The sequence below is a fragment of the Dysidea avara genome, chromosome 8 (assembly GCF_963678975.1).
Source record: "Dysidea avara chromosome 8, odDysAvar1.4, whole genome shotgun sequence".
NCBI lineage: Eukaryota > Metazoa > Porifera > Demospongiae > Dictyoceratida > Dysideidae > Dysidea > Dysidea avara.
Window position 1 is genome coordinate 2,691,504 of NC_089279.1, and position 9,115 is coordinate 2,700,618.

At 35.6% G+C, this 9,115-nt stretch overlaps 1 long non-coding RNA gene across 2 annotated transcripts; it reads right to left on the minus strand.

Moving 5' to 3' along the window:
* Window positions 1-620: 620 nt before the first annotated feature.
* On the minus strand, window positions 621-1,944 carry LOC136264446 (uncharacterized). Of its 2 annotated transcripts, XR_010705114.1 has the most exons (4): window positions 1,291-1,944; window positions 1,062-1,129; window positions 760-1,012; window positions 621-676 (listed from the first exon to the last, which is right to left on the minus strand). It is a non-coding gene; the product is annotated as an uncharacterized lncRNA (long non-coding RNA). The 2 variants fall into 2 exon arrangements; XR_010705113.1 differs by having other exon boundaries at window positions 643-1,012.
* Window positions 1,945-9,115: the final 7,171 nt, after the last annotated feature.

The following is a 9,115-nucleotide window of genomic DNA, read 5'->3' on the forward strand; positions in this document are numbered from 1 at the left end:
GTCAAAATGACAGGATGGCACCAAAAGGCATACAAGGGTGCATCCCTCATGTAAATGAAGTCTTAAAAATTTTTGTGACTATATAGCTAATTGATGATCATGTCATAATGTACTATAGCTATGCATAATCAAATCTAAAGTAGGACTAGACACACCAACAAGAATAGGAGTTAACTTTTGTAAAATACGCAGAGAATAATTAACATGAGACTCATGACATATCATTATACGAAGCGTATATTTAGCCGATCACCGTGCAAATATTTATTTAGCCAGTTGTTTGTTGTATAACTTGAGTATCAAACACACTAGTTGTAAAGAAGGTAAGTTAAAAAAAAAAAAAATAGAGATGACCGGCTAAATATCAACAGCCATCATTATACATGATTTTAGCTCTGACTGCTTGTGTGTATAGTAGAGAACATGTACATATATAGTATGAAAGGGTTGTTAAGTATAAATTATGAGTCAAATTCTGTGTATGAATAAGGTACCTTTACTCAAATTTGGTTACTTAATATTACAGATTATAGCAAATATATATTAGTGAAATATTCATGTCAGAAATGCATGAAATGTTCCTGCACATGGTAATAATAGCTATAAGATTATTATCATGACCTCCATTTTTGCAAAGGTTATGGAACACATTATATATCATTCCATCATCAACCATCTAAACGAAAACAACATATTAATTGAAAATCAACATGGGTTCAGATCTAATCATTCATGCATAACTCAACTAATTACTCTTACAGAAGACATATCCTTTGCTCTAGACCATCAGAAACAAATAGATATCATCCTATTGGATTTTTCTAAAGCATTCGATACAGTACCACACCAACACTTAATGACCAAACTAAGATATTATGGAATTAATGGCAGTACTTATAACTGGATCCAAACTTGGCTTACCCAACGTACTCAGTGTGTTGTTTTAAATAGTGAATCCTCTAGTCCAGTGTCGGTAATGTCTGGGGTACCACAAGGCACAGTTCTTGGACCTCTAATGTTCTTATTGTATATAAATGACATAACTAAAGACATCAACTCACCACTCCGCCTGTTCGCTGATGATTGCTTGCTTTATAGAGTTATCAATAGTGTAGAAGACATCAACAGACTTCAAGAAGATTTAAATAAACTGTCAGAATGGGCCGATACTTGGCAACTTAAGTTCAATATTAGTAAATGTACAGTTATACGTTGCACAAGATCCTTATCACCACTCACGACTACACACTTCACAGTCACATACTAGATATATCTGATCAACATATGTACCTAGGAGTCTTAATTCATAAATCACTGTCTTGGTCACCTCACATATCAAATGTTGTCAATAAAGCATCTAGAACACTCAATTTCTTAAAACGCAATCTAAACAAATGTTCAAAACAAGTTAAAGAATCAGCTTACCTAACAATGGTGAGACCACAACTAGAGTATGCATCTGCTGTCTGGGATCCCTACCACGTTGGAGATATTTCAGAGTTAGAGAAAGTACAACGAAGAGCAGCGCGCTGGGTGTTGAATGACTATGGCAGATTCAGTTCAGTTTCTCTAATGTTGGATCAGCTGAAATGGCCTACATTACAAATTCGTCGGAAATTATCTAGGTTACAAATATTGCATAAGATACACTACCAACAGTTATCACTCCAAATTCCTCATTATTACTTACCAAAAACACGACCAACAAGACAATACCACCATCTTCACTATATTTTACCTACCTCATCCACCACGGCATACCAAAACAGCTATTTCTCAAGAACAATAAACGAGTGGAACATACTACCAACTGACACAATTGAAATTGCAGATACTGATCTATTTACAGCTAGACTCCAATCATATTATTGTACCTAATGTATTTGTTTATGTGATTCCTGAGCACACCAGCAGGGCTGACTGCTCAGTAAACAATAATAATAATAATAATAATCATTTACGTATAGTTATATACTGCACTTTCAGTTCTGACACTTGCATCACAAACAGCATGATCTGACCAACACACAAAGTACAGTACATATAATCATTTGTTTGCCACTAAATGTTCACTTCAAAGGTGATTTAAGAATCAAGTTCATGTTAATACTGTAACTTGTCATTTACCATACATACAGATAGTTGACAGTCTTCTGCCATTCTTTAAATGTGTACCATAAGCTGAGTATCTAAATTGTCTCCAAACTATGTTAGTAATGTCAGTATAAGTGTAATTGTACATCTTTGGTTGTATGCAAGCCTTATAACATCTGTGTTCTTTAAGGCTGTCCTATTCAGCCTACACAGGCCTTACATGGGATCCTCATTGATCAGGTTGCATGATTTCATTCAGCAATTGTCAAAAATCTTAACATGTACCAAAAGACAGTATTATGATATGCCACTTACTTACAAGGTACACCCATACTTGAGCATGGAAGCATTGTCTATCTGCTTGGAATGTCAGTGACATGTTAGTAAGCCATCTTAAAAGGTGTAAAGTCACTTTTTGTTGGCTACCAAAACCTTTCACATTGAGGATGCACAGAAAGGTTGCTGCACAATACTGCAAAATGATTTCAGTGTCGGTCAAATTTTTGAAGAAATTTGCCAGAAAATGATCGGTGGTAAACTGCTATAATTATTTCATGGGGTCTTCAAATAATACAAACTAATTGACTAAAGAAACTCAATAAATTCAGCATATAGAGTAAAGTTGAAATACATTATCTATTCTAGCTATAACATTAGTTACATATCCCCCAACTAGGGGCCAGCAAGAAGGGCCTGTGTAGCAGAGACTCAGATACATAACACTAAATCTCTGACGAATTAATGGATACAATCCCAGATCAAATGGTGACTTGTTCCCCAGACAACTTGCTTGAGGGGATTTCCATCTCTACATTCAACTTGTCCTTAGCAGAAAACTCAATGCATGTTTCATTCAAGTTCATTCGTTATTCCACCATACAAAGATAAAGGCTGTGAAGTAGGGAGTCAAAAATACTACGCTTAATTGAATGGAATAATATTCCAGAGCAGCTGGGTGGTGCATGACTCAGTACATAAAGGAAGTCATTTTAGCCTCGACTATTGACATGTCTATTTTACTTAGCTATTATTGACTATATATATCTGCACAAAAACAGCCAAGCTGTGAAAAAAAGGTGCGCTTTAAAAGCCCAGGTGAAATGTTGTACAATAATTTGGTTGTAGGTAAATAGCTATAAAATTAATAATATGCTTAGACAAGGAAAAGAGTTTAATGCAAATCACTGTCATGGTATTTCAAGATTGCTTCAAAATAACAGTACTTGTCATATTAACATGTGACATCTTGATCCTTGAATTATTTGTATTATTACAACAGGGATAGTATTAGAAGATTGGAATGATGGTTATGAGGGCTGGAGCTTTCTGTGGTTCTCAGTTTTTATACTTTGTAAGATCTTTAATACCAGTACAACCAGTAGTCAAATACTCTAATACGTAAATCAGTTGGGCACTACTGCAGATAATTAGCCTTCATCAAATTAACAAGTAAATGCATAACTTATGATTTTCTCCATGCATATCTCACAGACAGTCTGAGGTAACCAGTGCCAGGGCTATGCCAGATTTTATACCATTTTATTGTACAACAGCATCACTGCTACTTTAATATTTCACAGAATCTCTATATATAGTATTTGTACCTGGTGGTGCACATGACTACAGTAGCTATTTCATTAATTTTTGCATAATTATATGGATCATAATTCTTATTGGGTATGTCTATACCAGATCACCAATGACTTCTGAAGTCAATATAGTATTCAACTCAATAATGAAAACTGACTGCTCACCCTCATTCATATAAACTTGAATCAACTTTGCCTGGCTAAATCATAATAACTATATAGTACTACATTGTATCATAGGCATACAGTAAAATTAATACTTTTGATGCCAAGACTCTGATCCCTGTTATGCAGGTCTTTAGTAAGACGTCATACATCTGGGTTACAATGGTAAGAGATCACAACACAAAATCGGTTGTACTAGATAGACATAAATCTACCTGTTACTTTTTCTCTTGGGCTTAAACAGCTATATCTTCTCCAAGATCACTGAAATTTAATTGCATTATATCTATAAGATACTGTACCACTATATTGCTTGCTGCATGTAATTACAAGGTGATAGGTTTAAAAAAATGAGAAGTCATGATAGTGGCTATTAGGTAAATGGTATCTTTACAACCAGCAAAAGTCACAATCATTTCTTTTTGTGCCCACAAGTTAAACCCACAATTAATGTTTACAAACATCTGTATAAAAGTAATGTGGTGAATGCAGGTCTATCTTCCTTCACCTATTAAGTGAGCATGGCTGAGTAGTATATATCACTTATACCATGGCTACTCAGGATTTGCATTGTAACAACATAACAACTTATGCAACATGTATGGGGTCTATTCAATCAATATTACATTTGATGACATGAAGAAATGTACTGACAAAGTTCATTTTAGTGTTTACTCTTAACAGTGTGAAATCTCCAAATATCAACACATTTCCAAAGATTCCGGACTATTTTTAAGCACAGTTAATATATCTCAATTTATCCTCTCTTGACTACAACAGATTTCTTTGGGCTCAAGAGTGGATAGTCATGGTACTACAATCTTGTTCACACTCCAATATGTTCTACTTCCTGGAAAGCTCACAAGTCTTTAAGTCCGCAAATCAGATTCTGCTATATCTCCTCAACTCCTTGCTAAGCAACGTCTCAGAGGTCCTAAAACATCTAATCTATTTTTTGAAAAACCTTAATATTAATAGCATGCAACAATCAATTTGGCTTTTTCCAAAATGAATATATATATATAGAGCAACTTCTACCCTCCAAACTCTTCAGCAATACCACTACAATTGGCACCACTGGTCATGAGGACTGCAGGCCCGTCATATATAATTATGTTATTATCAGGCGAATCCTGAGTGGTCACACATGGTTTAAGCATATTATGTGACCTGACTATTTAGCAGTTTGAAGTTTGATAACTTCATCTCTGAACATGATAATTAAGCAACATCTTACCACTTATGTGAAAATTCCTGTAGATTTTCTGAATTTTACAGAATTGTCATGGCTTATACAGAAAAGATGATACACCATATGAAGTAAACATAATTGTGTATTTTTGGGCTATAAGACTGATTGGTCAGACTCAGTCACATATATGTACCACTCTGGTGTGCACACCTAATAGGTAAAAAGATAAACTTACATCCACCCAATGTTTTATACATATTGATCATGGCTTAAAGGCATAGGCTATAGCGTTCATGAAAATGTTATTCATATGCCGCATAGTCTGTACAGTTTTTTTATCATTTACAAAACACTAAAAAGAAAATTAATCATTTGTCAACAATAACATTAAAGTTCTGTCATTATTACAAGCTCCTGAGTATATACTACTGGAAGGACAATATTAAGTTGAACATGCAATGTGATGCACACTATAGAGTCAATCTGAGTGGAGAAAAAACATGACTAGTATCTCAACTAATCAATAGGTGAAAGAGGTATTGCAAAGATTACAATTAATAAAGGATGCTAGCTATAGATTAAGTAGTCATAGGGTGCTAAAGGATAGTCCTTTCCTGCTGTTTGCTTGTAATGGCCTGTTTTGAGTAGTAGCTCACATTAAAAGCACCTTGAGAGTAATCTGTATTATAGTAACCATTGTTGACTTTAAATTTACATGGGATGTTATTCTAAGGCAGGGGTGGAGGAAGTAGTTGATATGATGGGGGGCTGGGCTGACCCAGACTTAGTCTCTGGTTTGGTGGTATGGCGAGACCAAAAAAAAAGAAAAAAAAAAGGTCGCAACCAGCTGACAATAGCTGCCCACCTCACCAGCTACGCATCCATAGCTGATAAACTACATAAAAATCCTTACATAGCTCGCTACACACTGCTCTAATACTGTAACTGCTTTACTAGAGTGACTGCTCTATTAGAGTACCTCGATCTTTATCGCGGTTTCAGCCCCACTCCAAGGATAACTTCGGCGTGGTATCATTCTGAGGGGGGCTAAGCCCCCTAGCCCCCCCCCCCCTTTCCGCCGCCTATGTTCTAAGGTCCCAGGGGCGTAGCCAGGATGTTCTGAAGGAGGGTTCCAGCACCAGCATTGAGTTACTAGAAGCAGAGGTTGCACCCCCAGCCGCTGAGAGACTTTCAATATTTTAATAAATCAAAACTCAGCAAATTGCTATATTTTATGCAAAAGTACATTAATTATGATGCACTGGGATGAAGGTAGTACTAGAAGGTAGTACTAGATAAAGTTACCTAGTGGAAACAGACAGCATAACACGTAGAGACACATATAGTAATCTGTAAGTGATGGTTATATCTCACTGTGGTATAGGAGCCATGAATCCACTGATACAAATGACAATGAATCAAAACAATATAACTATACAAATATGCATAGCATGAATTCATTTTGCATAACACAAGTGATAAATTACTGGAGCTCTATATCTTTAAACACTGCACACCAAAGCTATAGCAGTATAAGGTCATGTTAAGTTTCGCATTTAATGTTGGAATGTCTGAAAACTTCATATGGACATGGATATTTACATGCATGTTCTATTAGAGTATACCTGACTGCTCTATTAGAGTATATACCTGACTGCTCTATTAGAGTATATCGATCGTTTTGAAGAGGGCCCATGTTACCTCTGTAAATCCTTCCCTGAGAGATGAATGTAAGTTTTATCAATTGTTGTGCTGTGCCATTACACTATATTGCTCACTCATTTTGTCCTGCCACACTAAATGGTGTGTTAGGATCCTGCTTGCAGAAGTCTAAATTTTACAGGGGGGTTCCTGAACCCCCCGTCCCTACGCCCCTGCAGGTACATCACTTAAAAGGTTTAGTGCAGCATCAAGTTGATAGTAATTTTCTCCATGGAGAAGCTCCCGTACAGTTTCAGGAGACTGAGGTAATGACTCCATCACTTCTTCTCCATTCCTCAAGTAGTTGAACATATGTCTAAAGTGTGTCCCATCTCTATCAATGAAGAAACTACCATCACTACACTTAATGGTTTCTACTGTAAATCAGGAAAAAAATTCGTCGTCAAAAATTTTTCGTCGGGTTTAGTTGTAGACGAAAATTAAGACAACAGATTTTTTAACTATGCCAATAATTTGCGCATACTATATATTAACGTATAGTTAGCTATTCCTTCAAAACTTTTCATTGAGTATGCCAGGACGAAAATAAGTTGTGTCAAAATTTTATTAATACTGAGATGAAAATTTTCTACGCCAAAATTTTCCTGATTTATCGCCAAATCATGTCTATACCACTTCCAGTGTGTGCTATATATTAGCTAGGTATTAGCCCTGGCTACACAAGTGCTGCCTTGATTAACGCAATACATAAGATTAAAATTCTTGAAATTGCCAGTGTGTCACAATTTTAATTTGATGTACAAATTGTTATCATAATTAATTGTACATTACAGTACAGATGTGTGTGTATACACATGCAAATAACTATGAGTGCTTTCTTTGATTAAGTATACCTAATAACAATAAAATTCTTGGACCTGCCGGTGTCAATTGTGATACAATGTATAGCAATCTCTATACCCTTTATACTGTTATACTTAAGCCACTGTATACTGTATATACTGTTTAGAATCATTTAAACAGCTAAACGTATGTTCTCCCCCTGTCTCTCTTCCATCCTCAGAACCTTCACTGCTTTTGATGCTGTCAATGAACTCTCAGATCATGAAAGCTGAATATGTAATTTAATAATCTATAACCTGCCAGAGAGCCCCATGAATGCCGATACATCCATCTTCAATGACTTGTGTAATTTCCTGGGTGTAGATGCTCAAATTTCTTTGATTACTCAGCTTGGCAAGGAATAGACTAATAAGATTAGACCCTTACATATATGTTTAGACAATGCAGTAAATATATGGAAAATTTTGTCTCGATCAACAAACTCAGATTAAACACCAAAATGAAATTTTAATAATGTATACATCAACCCTGACATGACTGCTGAATTAACCAGCTATTGTGAGAAGAACTAAAAGAAGAAAGAAAAGAGAAAGAAATCTCCACCTTTTCAAACACACTTTATGTAACAACTCTAAACAAACTGTAGGACCAGGTGTCCTACAGACCTTCAGCACTTGTGCTGTAAAGCCTTAATAAATAAACCAATGTCCATTTGGTTTCACAAGGGGTACTTTAATAGATAATAAGTCACTCTCTAGAGTTCCTATGGATATATATACTTGAAATTGACAAGGAGAAAACATCCTCACTGCCTGGCAGACTCCTGTAAGCATTCGAGTGTCAATCAGATGGCTGCAGGTTTGAGGCTGCCCGCCCGTCCACACACACACACGCACACACTCTGTAACATTACCTATAGATATTGTAGAATCATCAAACATGATGGAGCAATTACAAATAAATAACAACAATATGCAACTTTGTTAACCTGTTTTTCTGTATGTGTAATTGTGTATTGACAATGTTTATTTATAATTGCTTTACAACACAAGTAAAGGAACACTATAGTATAATTGGCATAGTGCAGGCTGACTACAAAAAATAACGTGGACATGTTGTTTGACAACTAGTGCCAACTACCCATATGACTTCATTTAGTATAGAATAATGTGTATATATAGCTGCTATTATAGCATAAAAGGACAAGTAACATTGCTACACAAAGGTGGCATACATCGCTGTATTCAACTGAATTATGCATTGGTAAGTTATAGCACAATTAATGCTACCTTTATGAGGTATGTGAAAAATGATTTACATTAGAACATACCACGGTAGCAACTTGCAAATAATTTACATGGCAGTATTACAACTGCAGCATGTACTAAGAATGTAGCTCATGCAGTCTATTTGATTGTGTGATTGTTTCACTCTTCCTGCAGTGGATAGTACTGTACATATTATACACAATACATCAGTAATTACATGCTAAAAATGCCTAAACGTACATAAAATTTAGTTACTCAGCAAATACCAGTTTATCACAGCAGCAATGACACAAGCTAACAAA